Source organism: Vulpes lagopus, chromosome 2 (genome assembly GCF_018345385.1).
Source record: "Vulpes lagopus strain Blue_001 chromosome 2, ASM1834538v1, whole genome shotgun sequence".
Classification (NCBI taxonomy): domain Eukaryota; kingdom Metazoa; phylum Chordata; class Mammalia; order Carnivora; family Canidae; genus Vulpes; species Vulpes lagopus.
The window spans coordinates 42,667,252-42,695,145 of record NC_054825.1 but is presented as its reverse complement, the minus strand read 5'-3'; the positions used below and the strand labels follow the sequence as shown (position 1 = coordinate 42,695,145).

The 27,894-nt window shown below is 39.1% G+C and overlaps 1 protein-coding gene across 1 annotated transcript in view; it reads left to right on the top strand.

Moving 5' to 3' along the window:
• Positions 1 to 27,894, top strand: part of PEAK1 (pseudopodium enriched atypical kinase 1) — a 294,514-nt gene that overhangs the window by 64,857 nt on the left and 201,763 nt on the right. Inside the window, 1 exon segment of the mRNA XM_041739889.1 lies at positions 8,536 to 8,685. The gene's annotated coding sequence lies outside the window, so the exon portion shown is untranslated.

Below are 27,894 nucleotides of genomic sequence, written 5' to 3'. Positions count from 1 at the left end.
GGGACCCCAGTGCCTGAGGGCCTGATCCCAGGATTCTGGGATCATGACCTGAGCCAAAGGCAGATGCTTCACTGACTGGGCACCCAGGCGCCCAGATACACCATATTAATAAAAAAAAAAAAAAAAAAAAAAAAGGATAAGAACCATAAGATCATTTCATTATATGCGGAAAAAGCATTTGACAAAATGCAACATCCACTTATAAAAACCCTCAACAAGGAGGTTTAGAGAGAACATCTCAACATACTGCAACATAATAAAGGACATATATGAGAAATCCACAACTAGTATCATCCTCAATTGGAAAAAAAAATAACAACAACCTGAGAGCTTTCCCTCTATGGTCAGGAACAAGGCAGGGATGTGCACCCTCACCACTGTTATTTAACATACTACTGGAGGTCCCAAGCCATAGCAGTCAGGAAAGGAAGTGAAATACAAGGCATCCAAATTGGCAAGGAAGAATCAAAGTTTCACTATTGGCCTAACGTGGGGCTCTATCCCAGGGCTCTGGGGTCATGACGTGAGCTGAAGGCAGACGCTTAACCAACTGAGCTACCCAGGCGCCCCTAAATTAAAGTATTATTACCAAACTAGTTGTAATAAAGTATTATGTGTTCATTTAATATGATACACAGCAAGATGTAGTGGCAGGTCTATAGAAATTTTATAAATATAGTAAGTATTAGTAATTTTAGAAGTTGGAGGAAATAAAGGAATAATTTATTTTCCCATCCAAGTTCATAGGTCTCCTGATTCTAGCCACAGACTCTACAGCCTCTAGATGAAGAGCCCACGGATTAATGTAACTGTGTGAGCAGAAGTCACTACTGTGACCACATTCACTGGGGAGAGAATGTAGTGAGGAGAGGGCAGAGACTAAGGGGGAAGACACCATAGGGTAAGTTCTACATACTAGCAGTTACTTACCTTTTAATAAACTAAGGGTTTTATTGCTTTTTGAGTAAAGTCTTAAATATGTTTATGTGATGAGAGAAAGACACTGGTGAAGAGAGAAAGTTGAATATATGGTAAAGATAAAGGCTGTGTAAAAGGTTTCTGAGAAGGCAGGAAGAGGGTGTGGTCTTGAGGTTGAATAACAGCATGAGTCTTGGACAGGAGGAACAAGTTAAAGGAGTTATGGGTGTTTGTGGTGCTGCTACCAGGTCACGTGACACTGAGAAATATATATGGATGTGATACATTTGAACACGGGGCGAGGGAGGCCCTGGCAGCCCCCAGAGAACATTAGAGCAGCACTTTGGGGGGAGGGATGTGAATATCGGGGATAGCATGGGGAGGGAAGAAAGAAGATAATGAAACAGGGACAGGAAAAAGTAACTGATAATGTAAGAAGACAAACCTCGCCTAGTTTACAGTTTTGTTTAGTGCCTTCCTTAGACCAGTCATTCTACTGGCCTTAGATATTGATAGAAAAGTGGAATGAGAATAAAATGCAGTTATTTATTTGACTTCTGCTTATTTATGGTTAACTTTCTCTAAATATCTTGTTTAGCAATGTGATTAATACCTGTATTGCTTTTGCCACAAAGTAACTCAAACGTGAGTGCCCAAGAGCTGCTTTCTCGTGGTTATTTGGGGGTGATATTGAAGAGCAGTGCTTGTGTGTGCTGCTTCCATGCTTACAGCTGGTTGGAAATTGGCCTCGAAGGGTCCATGGTTTTCTCTGTCATTAGCCAACGGATGCTTGCTACAGTGTTTTGCTCCCTGAGTCTTTATTTATTGTGAGGATAATGTATCTCTGTACAGTAATGAGCTGGGCTCTGCAATACGGTGGCTCGTTTGTGTATAACAAATACCTGCCTTTGGCCACACATTGATCCTTTTACTAAATGATTTTTAAAAACAAAGCTGTTTTCAACACCTGGTTGGCATATCTATCTTCATATTGCTTTGATTTTTCTGATAAGTTGATCTTGAATTTAGTATGTCTGTCTTATAGGAAAAATATTTTTTTCTGTTAAAAAATTACTTCAAATCTTCTTGAATCAATAAAAGTTTTAAAGCTTGAGGTTGGTACTATGTATCATAAGAAAACCTTAGGTTTTAGGCACAACTAATCATTTATACATGAGTATGTTATGAAATTATGAATTCATAATATTCTATATATTATTAGTAGTACTTATATACTAACATGTAAATATATGTACTTGTATATCATTAGATATACATCTCACCACAGCTAAAATATTTTGAAGTATATGTTATATGTAATATACATTGCATATATAATATTACAGATATACATATGTATAGGTCTTTTTTATTATGGTAAAATAAAGGCTCTCTCCACAGCCCCTGTCTTCTCTAAATAGCTACTCCTTAGGGGTGCACACATATGCTTGAAGTCCTGTCCTGGAAATAGACTCAGCCATTTGAGCTAAGCATCCTGGAGTTCCAGGAAGGTGAAAAGTGGTCTCTGTGGGTGAGGCCCAGCAAGGCACTTCCTCTTGGCTCTTTGCATTGCCCATTACATAAAGAATGGTGTGGCCTCATAAGGGCTAAATCCGTTGCCTTCATGTAAGAGTAGTAGTGATTTTAATAATCCTTTTTTTTTTAAAGTTTTTATTTATTTATCTCTACACCAAATGTGGGGCTTGCACTCACAACCCCGAAATCAAGAGTCACATACTTCTCCAACTGAGCCAGCCAGGTGCCCCTTAATAATCTTTTAATAGAACTACCAAACTTGATTGCCTCTAATTTTATTCCTTCGTTTTGTTGTATGTATGATCTTTTATGGTTCCCAGATTCAATTTCAGTGTCGGGGGCAGGGGTTCCCCACACACACAACACCAAGCAATTCTCAAGACACAGTAGGATTTCTGAGAGTTCAACTCAATTCTGACACCATCTACCTGAAGATAGCATCAGATTTCATGGGCTAAGGGTTCAGTTCTTTTTTTTAAGATTATTTATTTATTTATTCATAGAGACAGAGAGAGAGAGAGGCAGAGACACAGACAGAGGGAGAAGCAGGCTCCATGCCAGGAGCCCGACATGGGACTCGATCCCAGGACCCCAGGATCACGCCCTGGGCCAAAGGCAGATGTTAAACCGCTGAGCCACCCAGGGATCCCCTATTTTTATTTCTTTTAAAGATTTTATTTATTCGTGAGAGACACAGAGAGGCAGAGACCTAGGCAGGGGGAGTCCTGCGGAGGGAGCCTGATGCAGGACTCAATCCTAGGACCCTGGCATCACGCCCTGAGCCATAGGCAGATGCTCAACCAGTGAGCCACCCAGGTGCCCCTGAAACTTTTTAAAACATTAATTAATTTTATTTGAGAAAGAGAGAGAGAGAGAGCCAGGTGAGGCGAGGGGGGTGTAGGGAGGAACAGAGGGAGAGGTACAAGCAGACTCTGTGCTGAGTGAAGAGCTCATCTCATGACCCTGAGATCATGACCTGAGCCAAAACCAGGAGTGGGTGCTTAACTGACTGAGCCATCCAGGCACTCCCTTGCCTGAACTTTTTCAGTGCTTCACATTTTCATTGGGATAAAGTCCAAACTTCCTAAATTGCCTTACTGAAGATCTTTTGCTCCCCATTCTGGTCATTGCTTATTTTTTCATCTTTGCTTATTTTGGGGCTATGTTGTTGCCATGTGGAACAAGTACTCTTTTCTACCTATATGACTTTGCACAGGCTGTCAGTCTTTCATGGTCCCCTTTCCATGTGAACAACCTCTAATATATCTACCAGACTCATATAACACTCAGTGAAAAAATTAGGTAGTCTGACAAGCCTTTTTTCACTTCCTTAGGAAGACTTAAGTCCTTTCCATTTCTTTTTTTTCTTTATAAAGATTTTATTTATTTGAGAGAGAAAGAGAGACAACGAACAGTGGGGAGGGGCAGAGGGAGAGAGAGAGAGAGAAACAGATTCCCTGCTGAGCAGGGAGTCCAATGTGGGCCTTGATCCCAGTACCAAAGGCAGATGCTTAACCAGCTGAGCCACCCAGGCGCACCAAGTGCTTTCCCTTTCTATATTTCCATTATGATTTGTACACATTTCTGTTTTAGCATTTGTTTATCATATAATATTTGCATATCTGTAAGCCATATCCCCTGCCTCCAAAAGCAAGGCTGATATAATTCAGCATGATGTTTCCAGGTATTTCCACTAAAAGTACCTGGCACACATTAAGTGCTTAATAAATGAATGTGTTGAATGAATATTTTTTCCAAATATTTTATTATTTGAGAGAGAGAACATACATGTGCTAGTGAGCAGGGAGAGGGAGATAAGAAGAGAGGGAATCTTAAGCATACTCCCTGCTAAGCACAGAACTGAATCTCTGTACCCTGAGATCATGAAACCTGAGCCAAAATCAGGAGGCTGATGCTCAATGAACTGAGCCACCTGTTCAGGAGCCCGACAGGTGGCTCAGTTCATATTGTAATTGTGCCCCTCTATATTGTAATTGGTAAAGTGCTTTAAGTGTGAATTGCTCTAAATAGAAGAATGTGTTTATATACTCTTACATGTCCAGGGTGATTGAGGAAGGAACTATTCCAATAATTGATTATGCTATGTAATAACCAATTAAAAATTGACTTTAGATCTGTCTTTATTAACTTATAAAATGCCTCAGCCTGTTCATTCTGAATGAATTATATAGCTCTTTTAGAGTCGTGGCTGAGGAAGCTGTAAGAAATCAAGTAGGGTGCTTTGTCACAAGCTGGTTTTTTTTTCCAGTTGAATTTCTAACACACTCTCTTATTTTGATTATCTAAAGGGTTCATAATTACATTATTATCAAATGCAGTTTTAAAAATGCTCAGAAAACAGACAAGCAGCCTACTTGGAGGTGTGTGCAGTTGTCTCAGTTCACCAGACAACTTGGTGCACTTAGGCTGTGCCCTCTATTCAGTGACAGTCCTTGCTGAGCCCAAATGAAGTCTTATGAACTGAGCTAAGCAGTTAGATGGCGTTCTCTGGCCAGGACTATTTCAAGAGTGCTTGATTTCCACCCAAATTACATATTTATTCTTCTCTCATTCATATGAAAGTAATGTGAGTGGCTGCAATTCATTTGTGTATGGATTTAATGGTTCTCTTCTACTCTCACCTGCCCAACAACAGTGTTGCCAATTATTATTTTGAAGACTCAGAAATTACATTTATGCATGTGGACCTGCATTTTCATATCTTTGAAAGTGACTTTTTACAAAGGCCTCTTTGGCATAGGGAAAATACTCTCCTTGTATTTGTACAAATGACCTAAAAACCATCATGGTGGTTGAGCTCTGACTTTGCTGTGTCATATTCTCTTGTTAAACCTAGAAATCCTCCTGCAAAACTTGATCCTTTTTAAAGCAGATACGTATTTTCTCAGTGACATCCAGAAACACGTTATGTAAATATGACTGTTCTTATAATACTGTTCAATTGGATCACCTCCTCAGGAATCCTTTTCTTTTAATGAGTTTCCCAGCCTATCTGTCCCTTTAGCTGAATAATAATGGAGTATTTGTAACATAATTACTTCATGAAAATGAGTCATCTTGACTTAAGTATAAGAACTGATTGACCGGGATCCCTGGGTGGCGCAGCGGTTTGGCGCCTGCCTTTGGCCCAGGGCGCGATCCTGGAGACCCGGGATCAAATCCCACGTCGGGCTCCCTGCATGGAGCCTGCTTCTCCCTCTGCCTGTGTCTCTGCCTGCCTCTCTCTCTCTCTCTCTTTCTCTCTCTCTCTCTCTCTGTGACTATCATGAATAAATAAATAAAATCTTTAAAAAAAAAAAAAACTGATTGACCTAAGGGTTAACTTGAAAATCCTACTTGAAAGAAAATAAAGGATTGATGAAGCAGTTTTTAAGGCTTTGTGTATTAGGGTCGTTGATGATAGAAACAATGGACTTCTTAATTGAGTATGATAAAATATTCAGCAACTCACTAACCCAGCTGTTCTGTTTAAATAATCTGTGAATAAACAATAAAAATAATCCTTGCTACTTTATATTAAGCAAGTATCAGTAGAGGTTTTAATTTGGGTATATATCAAAAGACTTGTCATTTTAACGTTTAGAAGCTGATTGATTCTATTAAATACAGAATGGAAACATTTATGTCTTTATAGTATGACTTTAAAAATAATTATTATCTGAATTTAAAAATATGATTGGCATACTTTTTTGTATAAGTCAAGTTATGAGTGAGAAAGATTTTTCAATCTCTATTTTAAGTGAAGCAGTATTCTGTGTCCTAGGTTTTGCTTGTGGTTCCATCACTAACTACTAGCTGGCTGTCTTTGCTTTGCTTTCTCAGCAGCCAAATTAAGTTTTTTATGGTGAAGATCAGTTGGATCTTCAATATATGAAAGTGCTTTGTGAATATACATCACATTTAGGAGTTTTTAGCCCCTTCTCTGCCTTGCTTTTTGTCATGTTCTGTGAGCTTTTGTTTTTTTATAGGTGAAACAAGAATTTGACCTGTATATTCAACTCCAGAGGCATTATTTACATGTGTTTAGCTCTTATAACCTGTAATTTATGATTATTTTTCTCTTTTTTTAAAACATATATTTGCCTCTATTCCCCCTACAACGATTACCAGTAAAGGCTGGAATGCATTAATCTTCACCTTTTATATTTCATTTAATCTCTATTAATCTTGTGAGAATGGATGGTAGTAGCCTCATTTTACTGATGAGGAAGACTAAGGTTTAGGAAGTGATAGCGGTGGTATTCTAGTCTCTGATGCTAATGTTCTTTTTTATTAAAAATTAAGCATGCAGCTTATGTGAAGGCACATCGCCACATACCTCATCTAAAGCAAGATTTTGATCTCTATTGTTTTCCTGTTCTTTTTTTTTTTTTTTTTTCTTTAAGTGAATAGTTAGAGCCTTACCAAAAGTGCTTTTGTGGGGAAAAAATTCAGGGAAAAAAAATTGCTATCTGTTTAATAGCAATAAGCATAGTTTGTGAATTTTAACAGTATAGTACCATTACAAAAAAATCTGGTTAGCATTATACAACATACACAATATACCTGGGAATATCTCAATGCCAGAATATAGTTTGCCCTTCAAATAGATGAATTAGCTCTGTTTTCTCTCTCTTTTGTTTTAAGATTATTTATTTATTTATGCATGAGAGACACAGAGAGAGAAAGGCAGAGACACAGGCAGAGGGAGAAGCAGGCTCCATGCAGGGAGCCTGACGTGGGACTCGATCCCAGGACCCCAGGGTCACTCCCTGGGCCGAAGGTGGCGCTAAACTACTGAGCCACCCGGGCTGCCTGTAGCTCTGTTTTCATAGGTAGATTTTATTCTTAAAATACAGTATCATTTAATGTTACACTTTTAAACCCAAAAGACTTGCTTTGTGCTTGCTAGAAAAGGAAAACAGGTGATCTACTAAATACTTACTAAATTTACTTACTAATTTACTTACTTACTAATTTACTTACTAAATTTTCTGTTTTTAAAAATCCTAGTTTATTTTGTGATTCCAGTAAGATGGTTACGTGTGGCCAAATTTTCTGAAATTGCTAAAAATTTCTATTCTAGGAGGGTATAATTTTATGGTATCTATATTTTACATTTAAAGTTTGAAAAAGAAATCCTTGGACTATCTGAAATGAGTAGGTCAGGCAGAGATTAGGACAAGCACATTCAGAAATATTAATTTCTGTCTAAAGTTCATTTATGAGTTCTGCATTTTAACATTTCCTTAATAAGCCTCAGATAGCCCCTTGTCCAGGTATGCCAGTCCTAGACATTCATCTTACTTTGGACACTACAGCGGTGGTTCAGCTGGGAGTCAGAAACCTCTGCTCTTGGGACATTTCTTGAACTTATGTTTCTCTTTTTTCTGTTGAAAGTTTCTTAGTGGTCATTACTAATCCAAAAATGAGGTCCCATGAGTAGCTCACTGATCATAATTTTTATTCTTTTCTTGCCAACTGATGGCTTTGAAATGGCCATGGGCACTTTGAGGGGACCTATCTGCTGCCATTCTTGACCCTGTTCACAAAACACCAGCCACCTTGGCCTTCTTTTCTGTTCTGGACACCAAGTTCATTCCAGCTGCAGGGTTCTTCTACTACTTGTCCCTCTGTAGGGAATGGTCTTCCTCAGACTTGCTTGGCTGCATCCTCTTTGACACTGAAGTCTCAGCTTTACGCGTCCCTTCTTCAAAGAGGTTTACCTGGACAACTCACTGGAAGTTGCTCCTACAACACTCTTTATTACATAGCTGTATTTTATTTTCTTCTTCACACCTAATGATTGAGCAAGTTATTTCTCCTTTATCTTCTCTCTGACCGGGATAGGGAGGGACATTCTGTTTTGCTCACTACTATATTGCTAGAACCTAACAACAGTGTCTGCCACAGTAGGAATTCCAGTAAATGTTTGTAGAATGACCAAATGAATACGTGCTTTTTCTATTAGCTTTTTATAAAATTCCCCCCCCCCCTTTTTTTTGGTAGTCAGGAAGGTCCAATTAATGTTTTTGCAATGTGTGCTTATTATGTACTTTTGACAGTTTTGTCTTCCTTCAGTGTTTTGTTCACCTAGTTGAATTCTTCAGAGGAAGAGCGAAAGAGCCTTCTGGTTTTCAAACTCTTGAGGCGTGACTGTTTCAATTTATCTCCTGCTTACCAGGTGCGTGTGGGAAGCTGGTGCAGCATGGTCACAAATGCAATTAACAGGTACGAGAATTGGTTCCTAACAGCTGCTTCAGTCCTGCTTGCGTTGGCCCCTTCCCAAGGGGACTGTCTCTGTCAGCCTAGCAAAATAAAATTGCCTGCCCATAAATATTTTTTTCAAGGATTATAAAAGAGGAACAAATTCGGGGTTTATGAAATGAGTTAAAATGTGTCAAAAGAATAGAACAGACTAATGACCTGCTGCAGCAGTTTGAATTCTGAGGCACAGCAGCAACATTTATCTTCACAAGATTTGACATTGAAACTGTAGCACTTTTAGTTCTGTTGAAATGATTTTATTATGCCAAAAGGCTAGAGTTAATAACTTATTTATTGGTGTTGGTGAGGAAAATGACAATTCTGTAAAATATTTTTGACCCTCAGAGCTTTGGTTTGTGACATAGATTTTGAGTCCTTGCTCCTTCAGTTAACGCTACGGGAGGGGGTAGGTTTTAGGAAGAATGCACCTTGATTTCTTTTCCATTTCACTCACCACCTGTTTAATTCATTCAGTCTGGGTTGCATTTGATAGTGATAGTGTTAACCATTGCTATGTGCCATAACCAGTATATCCATTTTAAAAATGCATATAAGTGGTTTTTATATGAACATTATGCCAGTTCTGGGTTTATATTGACATGCTCAGTGTTACATCGTTTGATAAAGTTTATTTGATGTGATTCACAATCTAAGCTAGTTGTGGAATGTGTTCCCCTTAAAAGTTGCCTTCTAATCAGTACTCCCTTCCTTTCATTCCTTTGTAATCTTTAGCCTTTCATGAGGCTAAAAGAGTTTGTGTCATTGAATTCTACTTTAATATTTTGTTATAAAATAAGAGGCTGCTTCTATGAAGGTATTAATATAGGTTTTGAATGAATGAGATGTGCCTTTGTTATGCTAGTGTGGTGACTTCTGGTGGATCTCTAGATAGCTATAGGATGGAGTCTTGTCACACTGACAACATGATTAGAGGGTTGGGACTTCAGGCCAGTCTGACTTCACAGGAGGGTGGGTAATTAAGGTTTGGAGCGGGAGTCCAGTCATGTGATCAGCCAGTGATTTAATCAGTCATGCCTATTTAACGAAATCCCAATAAGAACTCTGGACACCAAAGTGGACCATCTTGATTGGTGAATATATTGATGTACTGGGAGGATGACACACACTGACTCATGGAGAGAGGGCATGGAAGTTTTTCATTTGGGGACCTCCCCCTTCCACCTTGTCCTCTGTGTATCCTCTATAATAAAACTCTAATTATATGTATAATACTTTCCTGAGTTCTGTGACTTGTCCTAGCAAATTATCAAACTGAGGATCATAGGAATTCCTGAATTTATGGTCAGATGATTAGAAATGCTGGTGGCCTGGGGATTCCTGAAGTACAGGTGGCATCGGAAAGAAGTGCAGTCTTGGTTGGAATAATGCCCTCTGTACTTGTGGTTGGTTTGTGCTGGAATTGAACCTTGCAGTACACTCATTTAGGGTTGAAACAGAATAGTGATATACATTTGTTATAATTAATGAACCAATATTAATACATTATTTAAAAAGTAAATAGTTTGCATTAGAGTTCATTCTTTATGTTGTACAGTTTCATGGGTTTTGACAAATCTGTAATGTCATGGATCTATTATTACACTGTCACACAGAATAGTTTCACTGCTCAGTAAATCCCATGTTTCACTTATTTGTCCCTCCGCCTCTTGCTCCTAAACTCCACTCAATTTTTACTGTCTCTGTAGTTTTGTCTTTTTCAGACTGCCATACAGTTGGAATCATATACTATGTAGTCTTTTCAGACTGACTTCTTTCACTTAGCAATATGGTTTTAAGGTTGCACTATGATGTCTTTTTGTGGCTTGATAGTTCATTTACTTTTATTGCTGAATAATATTCCATTGTGTGGATTTATCACAATTTATCCATTTAGCAATTGAAGGATATCTTGATTGTTTCTGAGTTTTGGCAATTATGAATAAAATTGCTATAAATATTAGTATGCAGATTTTTGTATGGGCATTTGTTCTCAAATCAGAGTGCATTGTTGGATCATATAGTAAGGCTAAGTTTACTTTTGTATGAAACTGCCAAACTGATTTTGCAAAGTAACTTACCATTTTGCATTCCCACTGATAATGAAGGAGACTTCCTATTGCCCCAAATACTTGTCAGCATTTGGGGTTGTCGATGTTTTGAATTTTAGCCATTCTAAAAGGTGTATATAGTGTCTTGTTTTGTGTGTGTGTGTGTGATGTCTTTGTTCTAATTTTTTTTAAGACAGAGTGTGCACGTGAGTGGGGGATGGAGGGCAGAGGGAGAAGGAGAGAGAGAATCGCAAGTAGGCTTCCATGCTCAATGTGGAGCTGGCCTCAGGGCTTGATTTCATGACCACGAGATCACAACCTGAGCTCATGATCTGAGTCAAAACCAAGAGTTGGATGCTTAACCTACTGAGCAATCCAGGTACCCCTCTTGTTCTAATTTATAATTCCCTAATGGCATTGATGTTGAGCATTTCTTCATATGTTTATTTTCTATCTTTATATCTTTTTTGGTTAGGTGTTTATTCAAATCTTTTGTCCACTTTAAAAAACTTTTTTTTTTTTAAAAAAAAGATTCATTTATTTGACAGAGAGAGAGAGACAGTGTGTGTGTGTGTGTGTGTGTGTGTGTGTGTGTGCAGGGGGAGGGGCAGAGGGAGAGGAAGAGAGAAGCTCAAGCCTGTTCTGCGCAGAACCCCACGCCCAGCTCCATCTCACAACCCTAAAGTCATGCCCTGAGCAGAAACTAAGAGTCAGTCCTTAACTGACTGCACCACTTACCAAATGGCTTTATAAAATATTAACATGTTACCCTGTAAATCTACATTAAATCTAAAATCAAGTTGAGACCCCTGTGAAACCCTCTTAATCTCATCTCTCTCCAGTGTTGCTATTTGGGGAGCCTACCTTTTTTAGATTTCTTTCTGAGGGCTCTTTTTAACTTGTAGATTTTCTTTACTGTAGCCACCAGTTTCTGAAGAGAGCACCATTTGTAGGTTAAATCAGAAGATCTTTATAATGCAGGGTGGAGGTGAAACTATAGTTTCCTCCCCTAGCTTGAGGAAAGTGACTTGATTTCTGTAGGGGGAAGAATTGAACCTATTAATTATTTATGCCAGTTTCATCCAGTGAACTAGAAGCCGTCAGTTCTTTGCAGAATTTTCTGTGGCCTAAATTAAATCTGTACCATACAAGATTGCCATCTTTAGAGAAGGTACTCCCATTGCTGTATTAATTGTGCATGCTAACCTGTCACTGTTGATTTGATTATTATAGCCCATTTTGTAACTTTTAACTGATGGATAATTTGAGTTCTGTAGCAAAAGAAAAAAAAAACAACTTGAATTTTACTGTTTGTACACATTTGAAAAATAATGTTCTCCTTCTTACACCAAAATCATTTATTATAGGTTCCAGAAAGCTGTCTAATGACATTTCCTTTTTTTTTTTTTTTATGGGGAAAAACTACATTTAATCTTTTCTCTTGTGAATCTTCTATTGTCTTTGTTTTTTTTTTTAAAATAATTTTTATTGGTGTTCAATTTACCAACATACAGAATAACACCCAGTGCTCATCCCGTCAAGTGTCCCCCTCAGTGCCCGTCACCCATTCACCCCCACCCCCCGCCCTCCTCCCCTTCCACCACCCCTAGTTCATTTCCCAGAGTTAGGGGTCTTTATGTTCTGTCTCCCTTCCTGATATTTCCACACATTTCTTCTCCCTTCCCTTCTATTCCCCTTCACTATTATTTATATTCCCCAAATGAATGAGAGCATACACTGTTTGCCCTTCTCCGATTGACTTACTTCACTCAGCATAATACCCTCCAGTTCCATCCACGTTGAAGCAAATGGTGGGTATTGGTCGTTTCTAATTGCTGAGTAATATTCCATGTATTCATAAACCACATCTTCTTTATCCATTCATCTTTCGATGGACACCGAGGCTCCTTCCACAGTTTGGCTATTGTGGACATTGCTGCTATAAACATCGGGGGGCAGGTGTTCGGCGTTTCATTGCATCTGAATCTTTGGGGTAAATCCCCAACAGAGCAATTGCTGGGTCGTAGGGCAGGTCTATTTTTAACTCCTTGAGGAACCTCCACACAGTTTTCTAGAGTGGCTGCACCAGTTCACATTCCCACCAACAGTGTAAGAGGGTTCCCTTTTCTCCGCATCCTCTCAAACATTTGTTGTTTCCTGCCTTGTTAATTTTCCCCATTCTCACTGGTGTGAGGTGGTATCTCATTGTGGTTTTGATTTGTATTTCCCTGATGGCAAGTGATGCAGAGCATTTTCTCATGTGCATGTTGGCCATGCCCATGTCTTCCTCTGAGATTTCTGTTCATGTCTTTTGCCCATTTCATGATTGGATTGTTTGTTTCTTTGGTGTTGAGTTTAATAAGTTCTTTATAGATTTTGGAAACTAGCCCTTTATCTGATATGTCATTTGCAAATATCTTCTCCCATTCTGTAGGTTGTCTTTTAGTTTTGTTGACTGTATCCTTTGCTGTGCAAAAGCTTCTTATCTTGATGAAGTTCCAATAGTTCATTTTTGCCTTTATTTCTCTTGCCTTCGTGGATGTATCCTGCAAGAAGTTACTGTGGCCAAGTTCAAAAAGGGTGTTGCCTGTGTTCTCCTCTAGGATTTTGATGGAATCTTGTCTCACATTTAGATCTCTCATCCACCTTGAGTTTATCTTTGTGTATGGTGAAAGAGAGTGGTCCAGTTTCATTCTTCTGCATGTGGATGTCCAATTTTCCCAGCACCATTTATTGAAGAGACTGTCTTTCTTCCAATGGATAGTCTTTCCTCCTTTATCGAATATTAGATGACCATACATTTCAGGGTCCACTTCTGGGTTCTCTATTCTGTTCCATTGATCTATGTGTCTGTTTTTGTGCTAGTACCACACTGTCTCGATGACCACAGCTTTGTAGTACAACCTGAGATCTGGCATTGTGATGCCCCCAGATACGGTTTTCTTTTTTAAAATTCCCCTGGCTATTCGGGGTCTTTTCTGATTCCACACAAATCTTAAAATAATTTGTTCTAACTCTCTGAAGAAAGTCCATGGTATTTTGATAGGGATTGCGTTAAACGTGTAAATTGTCCTGGGTAACGTTGACATTTTCACAATATTAATTCTGCCAATCCATGAGCATGGAATATTTTTCCATCTCTTTGTGTCTTCTTCAATTTCTTTCAGAAGTGTTCTATAGTTTTTAGGGTATAGATCCTTTACCTCTTTGGTTAGGTTTATTCCTAGGTATCTTATGCTTTTGGGTGCAATTGTAAATGGGATTGACTCCTTAATTTCTCTTTCTTCAGTCTCATTGTTAGTGTATAGAAATGCCATTGATTTCTGGGCATTGATTTTGTATCCTGCCACGTTACCAAATTGCTGTATGAGTTCTAGCAATCTTGGGGTGGAGGCTTTTGGGTTTTCTATGTAGAGTATCATGTCATCGGCGAAGAGGGAGAGTTTGACTCCTTCTTTGCCAATTTGAATGCCTTTAATGTCTTTTTGTTGTCTGATTGCTGAGGCGAGGACTTCCAATACTATGTTGAATAGCAGTGGTGAGAGTGGACATCCTTGTCTTGTTCCTGATCTTAGGGGAAAGGCTCCCAGTGCTTCCCCATTGAGAATGATATTTGCTGTGGGCTTTTCGTAGATGGCTTTTAAGATGTCGAGGAAAGTTCCCTCTATCCCAACACTCTGAAGTGTTTTGATCAGGAATGGATGCTGTATTTTGTCAAATGCTTTCTCTGCATCTAATGAGAGGATCATATGGTTCTTGGTTTTTCTCTTGCTGAAATGATGAATCACATTGATGGTTTTACGAGTGTTGAACCAGCCTTGTGTCCCGTGAATAAATCTTACTTGGTCATGGTGAATAATTTTCTTAATGTGTTGTTGGATCCTATTGGCTAGTATCTTGTTGAAAAGTTTTGCATCCATGTTCATCAGGGATATTGGACTGTAATTCTCCTTTTTGGTGGGGTCTTTGTCTGGTTTCGGAATTAAGGTGATGCTGGCCTCATAGAACGAATTTGGAAGTACTCCATCTCTTTCTATCTTTCCAAACAGCTTTAGTAGAATAGGTATGATTTCTTCTTTAAACGTTTGATAGAATTCCCCTGGGAAGCCATCTGGCCCTGGACTCTTGTGTCTTGGGAGGTTTTTGATGACTGCTTCAATTTCCTCCCTGGTTATTGTATTGGCCTGTTCAAGTTTTCTATTTCTTCCTGTTCCAGTTTTGGTAGTTTGTGGCTTTGCAGGAATGCGTCCATTTCTTCTAGATTTCCTAATTTATTGGCGTACAGCTGTTCATAATATGATTTTAAAATCGTTTGTATTTCCTTGGTGTTGGTAGTGATCTCTCCTTTCTCATTCATGATTTTATTAATTTGAGTCTTATCTCTCTTCTTTTTAATAAGGTTGGCTAATGGTTTATCTATCTTATTAATTCTTTCAAAGAACCAACTCCTGGTTCTGTTGTTCTGTTCCACAGTTCTTTTGGTCTCGATTTCATTGAGTTCTGCTCGAATTTTAATTAACTCTCTTCTTCTGCTGGGCATGGGGTCCATTTGCTGTTTTTTCTCTAGTTCCTTTATGTGTAAGGTGAGCTTTTGTATTTGAGGTCTTTCCAGTTTTTGAATGGATGCTTGTATTGCGATGTATTTCCCCCTCAGGACTGCTTTAGCTGCATCCCAAAGATTTTGAATGGTTGTATCTTCATTCTCATTAGTTTCCATGAATCTTTTTAATTCTTCCTTAATTTCCTGGTTGACCCTTTCATCTTTTAGCAGGATGGTCCTTAACCTCCACGTGTTTGAGGTCCTTCCAAACTTCTTGTTGTGATTTAGTTCTAATTTCAAGGCATTATGGTCTGAGAATATACAGGGGACTATCCCGATCTTTTGGTATCGGTTCACACCCGATTTGTGACCCAGTATGTGGTCTATTCTGGAGAAAGTTCCATGTGCACTTGAGAAGAATGTGTATTCAGTTGAGTTTGGATGTAAAGTTCTGTAGATATCTGTGAAATCCATCTGGTCCAGTGTATCATTTAAAGCTCTCGTTTCTTTGGAGATGTTGTGCTTAGAAGACCTATCGAGGGTAGAAAGAGCTAGATTGAAGTCACCAAGTGTAAGTGTATCATTATCTAAATATTTCTTCAGTTTGGTTATTAATTGGTTTAAATATTTGGCAGCTCCCACATTCGGGGCATATATATTGAGGATTGTTAAGTCCTCTTGTTGGATAGATCCTTTAAGTATGAGATAGTGTCCCTCTTCATCTCTCACTATAGTCTTCGGGGTAAATTTTAATTTATCTGATATAAGGATGGCTACCCCTGCTTTCTTTTGAGGACCATTTGAATGGTAAATGGTTCTCCACCCTTTTATTTTCAGGTTGTAGGTGTCCTTCTGTCTAAAATGAGTCTCTTGTAGACAGCAAATAGATGGGTCCTGCTTTTCTATCCAGTCTGAAACCCTGCGCCTTTTGATGGGGTCATTAAGCCCGTTCACGTTCACAGTTACTATTGACAGATATGAGTTTAGTGTCATCATGATATCTATTCAGTCCTTGTTTTTGTGGATTGTTCCACTGGACTTCTTCTTAAAGGGGAGTTTTAAGAGTCCCCCTTAAAATTTCTTGCAGAGCTGGTTTGGAGGTCACATATTCTTTCAGTTCCTGCCTGTCTTGGAAGCTCTTTATCTCTCCTTCCATTTTGAATGAGAGCCTTGCTGGATAAAGTATTCTTGGTTGCATGTTCTTCTCATTTAGGACCCTGAATATATCCTGCCAGCCCTTTCTGGCCTTCCAGGTCTCTGTGGAGAGGTCTGCTGTTACCCTAATACTCCTCTCCATAAAAGTCAGGGACTTTTTGTCTCTTGCTTCTTTAAGGATCTTCTCCTTATCTTTGGAATTTGCAAGCTTCACTATTAAATGTCGAGGTGTTGAATGGTTTTTACTGATTTTAGGGGGCGATCTCTCTATTTCCTGGATCTGAATGCCTGTTTCCCTTCCCAGGTTAGGAAAGTTTTCAGCTAGGATTTGTTCAAATACATATTCTGGCCCTCTGTCCCTTTCGGCGCCCTCAGGAACCCCAATTAAACGTAGGTTTTTCTTCCTCAGGCTGTCGTTTATTTCCCTTAATCTGTCTTCATGGTCTCTTAATTGTCTGTCTCTTTTTTCCTCAGTTTCCCTCTATGCCATCAACTTGTCTTCTAGGTCACTCACTTGTTCTTCCACCTTGTTAACCGTCGTCATTAGGACTTCTAGTTTGGATTGCATCTCATTCAATTGATTTTTAATTTCTGCCTGATTGGATCTAAATTCTGCAGTCATGAAGTCTCTTGAGTCCTTTATGCTTTTTTCTAGAGCCACCAGTAGCTGTATAACAGTACTTCTGAATTGGCTTTCTGACATTGAATTGTAATCCAGATTTTGTAACTCTGTGGGAGAGAGGACTGTTTCTGATTCTTTCTTTTGAGGTGAGGTTTTCCTTCTAGTCATTTTGCTCAGTGCAGAGTGGCCAGAAACAAGTTGTATTGGGAAAAGGAGAAAAAGAGAGAGAGAGAAGGAAAGGAAAGAGAAAAAGAAAAAAGAGAAGGAAGAAAAAAAGGGAAAAAAGAGAAGAAAAAGAGAAAGAAAAAGAAAGGTGAAAAAAAAAGGAGGTGGGGGAAGCAAACAGAAATCAAAAAGCAAAAAAACAAAAAACAAAAAACAAAAAACAAAACCTAAAGAAAACACGGGGGAGTATCCTCTGATTCTGTGTACTCTAAGTTCCTTGACTTCCCCTGGAACTTGTCCGTCCAGCTGGTCTTCTGGGGGAGGGGCCTGCTGTGCTGATTCTCAGGTGTGAACACTTGGGGGAGCTGCTCTGCCCCCTGCCTGGTGCAGGGCTCAGTCGGGGGTGCTTACCCCGTGAGGCCCCAGGAGGAACAACCGCAGTGGCGGGTCCAGCTCTGCAGCCCTGGAGTCAGCTCCCGCAGTAGCTCCGGGGCTCTCCGTCTGCAGGGCCTGGAGGCTCCGGGGCGGGGCCGCTGATCTGCTCAGCTCGGGGCAGGAGCGTCCTTGCTGTCCTGGGCGCTCCCGGCCTCTGCCTGTCCCGGGGAAGGCCGGATCCTGGGCTGTGTTCCGGGGGCCCTGTGCTCCGGGGCCTGCGCTGTTGGATTCGCGCTCCCGCCCCGCAGCCCCCTCCGCGCAGCCGCTGCCCGAGCCCCTCCGAGCTGCTCCGGGTCCCGCCGCTCCCGGTCCCACCATGCGCGCTGCAGCCCTTAGGGAGCTCGGCGCACTCTCCTTGATAGAAGCGTGAACTCTTCTCACTGTAGCATTCCAGCTGGTCTCTTTAAATCTCAGGCTGAACTCGTAGATTTTCAGGATTATTTGAAGGTTATCTAGGTAATTTGTTGGGGACAGGTGATTTGGGGACCCTACTCTTCCGCCGTCTTGCCCCTCCCCTCTCTAATGACATTTCCAGTCAAGATTATTTTTCAATTGACATCTTGAAGAATCTATTATGTTGTAAAGTATCATCGGGATATTCAGTTGTAATTTAATGAGAATGCACTAATATGCCAAGATAAGTGACCTTCATTTTTTTAAAAAAATTTTTATTCATTTATTCATGAGACACACACACACACACACACAGAGAGAGAGAGAGAGAGAGAGAGAGAGAGAGAGAGACGCAGAGACACAGGCAGAGGGAGAAGCAGGCTCCATGCAGGGAGCCCGACGTGGGATTCGATCCTGGGACTCCAGGGTCACGGCCTGGGGTGAAGGGTGGCGCAAACTGCTGAGCCACCCACGGATCCCCGAGAAGTGACCTTCAAATCCCTGCTCTTCCCACTCAACTCTTACATGAAATGCTGATTTGGTTTCTCTCCTTGTATCCATCCTCTTCCATATGTTCCAAGTTTTGTCTCTTTACCCCTCTTCTGTTAAGACTGTGTTATATTGGTGCTGCAATAATAGAAGGGTACTGAAAAATGACTTTTTCCTACTAAATTTTCTAGGGTTCATTTTTTTGTGTGATACCATGGTTTTAGATACCATCTTATTCAGGAATTGGTCCATGGCAAATGTTTTGTAACATGAGTTAGTGTAGATTCTCATTACAAGAGTTTGGTGTATCTTCTGTTTGGAATTTTATGTTCAGGATCTTTATATTACAGGTGATATACTCAGAATTAATCTCAGGGTGTTGTAGATCTATTAATTTCTGACAAATAATCAAATTCTAAATTTGGTCATGTAGTTACTTCAGGTTGATTATAATCTCAGTGATTATTCTTCCTTGATTTTTAAAAATCAATATTTACTGAAGTTTTCTTCTTTCAAATAAGTGAAATATTTTGGCTCCTTTACAAATAAATGATATTATTTTTGTCTTAATATATGTAGAACAGTTTTTTTTTTTTTTAAATAGTGTTCTCATGACTAAATTGTCTTGTCCTGTTGGAGTTTATTAGGATTTTCTTTATTCTGCTACCCATTTGCCACACTTCAGGAGCATAGAATCCTGTTTCTCACTGCTGGCATCCTGAGTGCTAGACCCATCTCTTGATTGGTTATTTTGTTGTCTTTAACTTACTCTTTTCCTATTGCTACTCATTTTGCTTCCTCCCATAAACACCCACTCTAATCTAGTTAATAGGTCTGTAGATATTTGTGTATCTTTGGAAAACACATAGTGTTTTTTTTGTGTTCAAGTTTGTAATTTTCATAAATGGCATTTGGCTGTATATCTCATTTTACTTCATTTTATTTAATTCAGCCCTATACTTAAATGATCTATCTTTGTTGCTGTATGTAATTCTGGTTCATTACTTCTAAAGATTGTAGAGTACTCTTATCATGTGCATACTCTTATGCATGCATACTACGTATCCATCTTACTTATATACTCCCCTAGTGGCGTTTATGTACTATAAGCAATACTGCAATAATAATCTTTATTTTATGGAGATATAAAGAATAGTGGTATTGGTGGGTTGTTGGGAGCCCATTATAAAATTTACTAAGTTTTTCCAAATTGCTCTGTAGAACAGCCAGACAGTTTTTACCCTTTGAGCTGTACAGGAGGATTCAGACCATTTTCCATGTAAGGAACTCGTCAACCAAATTGGCCTGAAGAGTTGCTTTTATGGACATGATTGATAAAATCCCAAATTATTTGTCTGTGAATAAGATAAAACCAAAGTAGGTTACTGTCAGCCCTCTCCTAGAAAGCTACCGTGATTCCTGATAGTGTTTCCTGTAAAGGGAGATTTATGAGAGAATATGAGGGTGAGCCCTCATTGCCAAATAACTGTGTAGCTCAGCAAGCTGTGAATATTAGATTTTTTTTGTCCCCAGGATGGTTCTGATAATACAAATGAGAATGAGGCAGAACCTTTGCTCCTGAAGCTCTTTGTGGGACAAGTGGGTGCAGTACTTTGTGCTTATCTTTTAGGGGATGATCTCTTTGCCTCTTCTGTGAGAAGTTGGCTCTGGCCATAGCATCCATCCTTGGGTCATCATTATTCTTTATACCTTACTTTCTAAAATTAAGACTTATGGAGTTCTGGGTGGCTCAGTTGCTTAAGCATCCGACTCTTGATTTTGGCTCAGGTCAAGATCTCAGGGTCATGAGACTGAGCCCCATGTGGATGCCAGGGTGGGTGTGGAGCCTGCTTAGGATTCTCTCTCTCCCTCTCCCTCTGCCCCTTGCCCCTGAGCATGTGCTAGCTCACTCTTTCTCTCAGAAAAAAAAAAAATAACATAAATTTAAATTAAATTAAAGGTTATTGGTACCTGGTCTATTAACTATGACCATTCAGGATCCCACCAGTCCATCCATCCTATCCTATCTAGGAAGGTAAAAGCCTTCCTAGAAATGGATGTTGTTAGTGTGATGTTTACATTCTGAAGTGTGATGATTGGGGTGGGAGGGATGGTATGTTATAAGTTCCTTTGAATTGGTAAAGTGGAAATCAGAAAATATTATCTAGACGTATGTATTAATTAAATGTAGTAAGAGGCAGAATGAATACAGATAACAGTGGTGGGCAAAATAGCAGACAGACAAAACACATTTCCCATTCTTTACTCCTCTCCCTTCCAATTGAAAAGATCAATAGATAAATACGTAGGTGGGGGAAAAAACCTGCACGTGTGTTAGAAGCTAGTGCTTGATGCTGCTTATATGCAAGAAAACCCTGGATAATTTTTGGTAAACAGTTCTCCAAGATAGGAGCACTTCTAACTTGGGAGAGGCAGGGGCACCTGGCTGGCCCAGTCAATAGAGCATGCAACTCTTGATCTCAGGTTATGAGTTCAAGCCCCATGTCAGGTGTAGATATTACTTAAAAAACAAATCTGAAAAATTAAAAAAAAAATTAACTTGGTAGGGGAAAAATCTTCATGAGTAGTTTCACAAGTCACAATATTTAAATTTCTGTCTTGTCTCTTAGACCAAAGGTATTTGTACTTTAAAAATAGTGTTCACAGACCCAAGGTTTCCTGCCTGTACTTCCCTGGAAGGTGCCTGTCCATAGAAGTGGCCTCGTCACTAAGTGTGCAGCTATCAGGACCATTATTTTAAACTCTCTCTGGTTGCTTGGTCTCCCAATTAACAATCTCATGAGGCTTTTGTTTTCAAAAAGATTCCATTATTAAAAGCTGTGAAAGCTGAGTATCAGTTATGAGAAGGGAGCAATCTGATAGGATTCCAAAGGGATGGAAAATATAGGTACCAAATTAAAATCTGCTCTGGATGCAGTGAGTAGCAAATTAAATACTGAGAAAGACAAATCTTTGGTGGAATCTTTTCCAGAGTAAAGGCAAAGGGTGGGGAAATGAAAATGACTGGAAAATAAAACAAATGGAGGATAAGTCAGCAGATAAAATGTAAAAATAATAGGAATTTCAGAAAGCAAGAGATGGAAGATACATTTTCCAAAGAAATAATAGAAGAAAACATTGCTGACTTAAAATTAATGAGAAATATGAAAGTATATTCTTCTGGACTTTTCCAAATTTGGAGGCATTTCTTCTAGCAACTGTATGAAAGGAACTGAATTGATGGTGGCACAGAGAGCCAACCTCTAAATGCTCACATGAAGGAGCAGACTGCCTGGGCCATATGTGAAAGAGACGCTGAGTAAATCCCACTAAATGTCCTCCACTTCTGAGGAACAAGAATAAGCAGGAACAACAGGTAGAAAGCCAGCAAAATGGGAGGACTTCTTCTAGGATAAAGGTAGTCAGGACCCAAAAGAATGTATGGTGGGATATAATCATTAGAAAAAGAAAGTTTTAAATTGTTATTCACAGGTGATATGATGATTGACCTAAAAATGGAAGAAAATTATTACCTGAAAACCTATTTGAACTAATTAAGTATACTGATATCAGTGACTTTACAGTATTCTGGTAATATCCAGTTAGAGGCTGCATTGGGGAAAAAAATACAACTATTTATAGGGAAAACACCTAAGAAAGTAGAGAAATTATTTTAAGTAAACTTAATTTTATAGCAGAACAAAAAGAGACTTGAAGAAGTAGAGAGATTAATTAAGCATGCTTCTGATTAGGAAGATTCGGTATTATATGGTTTCTTTCCAAATCTATGAATTTAATGCAGTTCTAGTAAACATTCTAACCAGCCTTTTTTTTTTTTTAAAAAAGATTTTATTTATTCATGGGAGACACAGAGAGAGAGAGAGAGAGGCAGAGACATAGACAGAGGGAGAAGCATGCAGGGATCCTGATGTGGGACTCGATCCCAGGACCTCAGGATCACGCCCTGAGCCAAAGGCAGATGCTCAACCACTGAGCCACCCAGGCGTCCCTCTTACCTGCCTTTTTGATCAGGGGTGGTCTTCCTCTCCCTTTGTTCCTCTTCCCTGCTTGTGCTCTCCGCACCCATCCCCTTGCTGAATAAACAAATGAAAAATCTTAAAACAAAACAAAACCCTAGAGTGAATATTTACTTCTTCAAATAAATCTGAGAATAGATTCCAGTGTGGAAGATGTTGCTTAGAAACAGCCATTGTTGGGCAGCCCCGGTGGCGCAGCTGTTTAGCGCCGCCTACAGCCCAGGGTGTGATCCTGGAGACCTGGGATCGAATCCCACGTCCGGCTCCCTGCATGGAGTCTGCTTCGCCCTCTGCCTGTGTCTCTGCCTCTCTCTCTCTCTCTCTCTCTCTCTGAATAAATAAATAAATCTTTAAAAAGAAAAAAAGAGAGAAACACCCACTGTTATTAACTGATAAAATTTATATCTTCCTTAAGCTTTTCTATTAAAAAAAAACTAGTAAGAATCAAACACTTTTGTTTTTAAAGGTTTTCTTTATTTGAGAGAGTGAGCAAGCACGAGCCAGGGGTCGGGCCAGCGAGGGGCGGAGGGAGAGGGAGAAGCAGGCTCCCTGTTGAGTAGGGAGCCTGACACCTGGCTCAATCCCAGGACCCTGGGATGATGACCAGAGCCACCCAGGTGCCCCAAGAGTCAAACAAATTAAATGAAGTATTATAAGGTGGTCATGTCTTATTTTGTAGGTTCAGGAAACATAATCAGCTTTTGTGTTTTGATAAAAAGACCCAAATATTCATTGTTGGTAAGGAGAAATATGGTCTTATACGGGTAGAATAAATTAATACAGCCATTCTTTAGGACAGTTTAAGGGAAAAAAGCATTCATGATCTAGATGCCTTCTGACCCAACAATTTTACTTAAAATAATTCATACTAAAGAAACTCAGAGCTGTTCAAAAAGATATATATTCTAGGATTTTTTGGATATATATGGATATACATGTGTATACAAGGATATTTATATTAGAAGTTCAGAAACAACCTAAATATTCAAAGTAGAAAATTGATTGAATTAATTATTTTATTTATTATATATTTATTTATCTATCATGGAATACTGTTAAAAAATTAGGAATTCTTTAACAGATAATAGTACATCACAAAAGTTGAGTATACACTTCGGGCATACCCTAATCCTAATTACTTATGTATTTATTCAGTCATTCACTCACAAAAACTTAGTGACAGCCAGGCATTATTCTAGAATCTAGAGATAGAGCACAGCATGGGGGAAAATAAAATAAAACAGACCATTCCTTTGCTTTCATGGAATTTGCAGTCTAGTCAGTGGAGGCAGAACAGTAAGTAAATAGTCAATTAGTGATAAGTGCTTCGGAGAATATGACAGGGTAAGGTAGATAGGGAGTACCAAGGGAAGAGAGGGGAAAGATTGCTATTTTATATGAGGTGGATCAGAGAAGTTGGAAAAGTGAAATTTGAAAAAAGCTAAGGAGGAGGAGCAATGTTTATATCTGGTGGAAGAGTATTCCTGATGGAGGAAATTGTAAGCCAGAAGACTTGAAATGGAGATGTTTATATGTTCCAGTAGAGTCATGAAGGTTAGCATAGTTGACACAGATTTCCTTAATGTCAGGGGAGAAAGTGTGTGGGAAATAAGGTAAAGAGAGTGAGGTTGGTGGTGAAAATGGTGGTTGGTGGTGAAAATGGAGGCCTGATACGATGGTCTTATGGGCCATTTACTCTGAGATGAGAAACCACTGTTGGGTTTTGATAAGGGGAATGAAATGATTGACATTTAAAAGAATTGTTTTACTATTTTGTAAAACAGTAGGCTAGAGTGGTTAAGGATCAGGAACAGGAACACGGAGATCAGAGGCTATTGTAATAACCCTCTCAAAACATGATGGTGGCTTGGACCAGTGATGAGAAGTGGTTTGATTCTGGATTTATAGCACATAGCCACAAACCCTTATTTGAAGAAATAATTGAATATATATATCAATATGTAAATAGTTCTCTCTGGTGGGATTGCTGGTGGGATGATTTGTATTTTCCTTTTACACATCTGTGTTTTCCAAATTTTCTGTAGCTAGTACTCTTAAAATGAGGAAAAAAAATTAAAACTGACTTCTGCTCTTACTCTGTTTTTTCCTCCTGACTTTAAAGTATTATATGCATCTAAAGACTGAAGAATTATGTTTCTTTCCTTCTAGTGTAGACATTCCCCCTGGTAATTCAGGTGGTGAGTAGGCCCAACCAACCTTTATATTAGAACCAAGATGTTAACTTACTAGTGAAATTGAGGAAGGAAATTCACCTTGTTTTCAAGGTAGAGAGGACTGTATTGATCATTTTCCCTATCATTCTTGTTTTCCTTGGTGAAGTAAACTTTAAAAACCTGTTTTATTACATCTCTGTTAAATTTGATGCTATAAGGTTACAGTTTGACGTAAGTGTTCTGCCCTTCTTTCATCCTTACTGATGCAGAATAACTCAAATAACAAAACACTGCAGGTCAGATCACTAGATGGTCATGTCTTGGTGATCTTTACTAAAGAATGCAAGTTGTGTTACTGACTTCCTGAAAATCATTTGTACAAATAGTTGGAATGTAGTTCTATGGATTTCTCTTCCGACTTACCTACCTCCCTGATTGGCTCGATTTAACCAGTTCACTCTAGCCAGGGTGAGAGTCGTAGTCATCCAGAGTGTGCTGGTGGGCAGTGAGGAAGAAGGAAAGCTCAGACGGGAGTTCAGACTTGCCTCTAGACAATCTGGATGATTGAGTTTTTAAACAACAAATTAACAAAACTCTCACTATCTGGAAGCATAACTTGAGTTTTGTATTAGTGGAAAATAGTAGCCCTTGCTTTGATTGATAGTGTTCAGTCCTCTAACATTACCTAGAAAATGGAGATGTTGGCTTTATGCTCTGGAAGCACCTTTCCTGGTGATGTGAAGAGCACATTGGCTAAGGTAAAATTTTGTTTTGCTTTGAAATCATACTTTACTAGTAAATTGCAAATCTATAGCCACACTTACTTTGAGGTACTATCAGTTTCAGAAACAGCAAAATTACATTGCAGCTATACTTTAGTCCTTTAATACGAATGAATGTAATTTCTTTCCTATTTTATAGAAAAAGAAATATCTTCTCGTACATTTTAGATTCTGAAGAAATTTAACACATGGGTACCTTTTGTAGTCTAAAAAATCGTCTATACCTTCTGTATCTTTGTATACCAACCGAGCAACTTGTGTGGTAAAGAAATGTTATGTCTGACTTTGTTTGCCTAATTGAAATGTAGACTCTTAGTTGTTTTCTGATGATCTAAAGCCAGTGTTGTTGCTTCCTGAATGTTTGAGTGGAAATGATTCCTTTGCTTCAAAAACAATGGTCTTGCCTATGGTGTTTATGCTCTCTGAATTTCTTAACTATTTTTGTATGAATCATGTATGTCACTGGAAAGAAAAGAGCCTGCCATTCAGACCCAGGTTGAATCCCGGCTCTGTCACTGAGTAGCTAGCGGAATGAATAGCTGTCAGAGCCTCAGTTTACTCATCAATATGACTACCTATATTATTGACTTGTGTTACACCTCTAGTATTGTGCCTAGAGTGTGGTATGCAGCCACTAAGTGTTGCTTGTTCTATTTCTTTTGTATTAAAAAAATTTTTTTAAAGATTTATTTATTTGAGACACACACACACACACACACACACACACACACAGTATGGGTGCTCAGGTCTGGGGAGGGGCAGATGGAGAGGGAGAGAGAGAGAATCTCAGGTAGACTCCTTTCTGAGCAAGGCCCCATCCCATGACCTTGAGATGATGACCCAAGCTAAAGTCAAGAATCAGATGTTTAACCAACTAAGCCACCTGGCGCCCCTATTTTATATTTTAAATCTGGCTTGTGTGTTGAATAGAACCTTTACTGATGTTGTTACAGTATAATTTTTACACAGCGCACTTTTGAAGGCAGTAGGGAAAGAATATCAGTTGCTAAATTTGATCTACATGATGTTAGATCTTTAACTCGGGTCTTGTCTTTTTTATTCTTTTTAAAGATGTTTGTTGTACAGTTTTATAGTTCATTGAAAATGTATAATTGTGCCAGATACCTTGTAAGATCCCTGGGCTACAAGCTTTGTATATATTGTCTCTCATCGCCATAACTGTAAATAAACTCTTTTCTTCATTGAAGAGGAAACTGGGGATGATATCTGAAGGCTTTTAAAAAATGTATATGTAATAATGGGCCTGCTGTTATGGGTAAAATCCACATCGTGCGTTGTAAAATGATTTTCTGCCTTGTTGCTGGAGAATGGAGTGTCCGTTATCAGACTGGGGTCATCTCCGCTGGGGCTGAAGAGTCGTGGTCTTCGGGGGGGGGGGGAGGGTTGAACCATGGCTGTTGACCGTGATATTAAAGCAGCCTTGAAGTCAGTGTGTGGGCTGTTACTGCTTGAGGGTTCTTTCCTTTTTCCTTCCTCCTCCTCCGCCACCAGCCTTCCTGTTCCTTCTTCCATAATGTGCTTATCAATTAATTCTTAAATCTTCAAAGTGTGAGTACCTTCCTTAATTTTAGTCACTCTACCTTTGGCTTTTATAATAACATTCCAGTTTTTTTCCTTAAAGCAGAATCTTTACAATGATTTTATCAAAAGGAAAACCTAGCATGTGTTTGGATTTTTTCTTAAGTTGATCAGGGATTGCATTAAAGAAACCAACAGCAATCTGTACTCAGTATTTCTTTTCTGTTAAATATTTCATTAGGATCTTAATGTATTTTGTTATTACTGACATAATATTCCACAATATTTAAAGTTGGTCAGTTGTCACATATATACGTATTAAAAGGGAACTGGGGGATCCCTGGGTGGCGCGGCGGTTTGGCGCCTGCCTTTGGCCCAGGGCGCGATCCTGGAGACCCGGGATCGAATCCCACGTCAGGCTCCCGGTGCATGGAGCCTGCTTCTCCCTCTGCCTGTGTCTCTGCCTCTCTCTCTCTCTCTCTGTGACTATCATAAATAAATAAAAAAAAAAAATTAAAAAAAAAATAAATAAAAGGGAACTGGTTTCATAATTATCTGCCTCTTATATGAGGAATATGAGTGCTAAAGAAATGCAAACAGATGTTTAGAGTCCATTAGATCCCAGTTTGAGTTTTTATCTTGTTGGCATAAGAATTTACAGTGATTCATTGGGTTGTTTCTTTATTTAACTGGTTTCTTTCTTTTCTTTTCTTTCTAAGATCTTATTTATTTAACAGAGAGAGAGCACAAGCAAGGGGAGCAGCAGACTCCCTGCTGAGCAGGGAGCCCAGTGC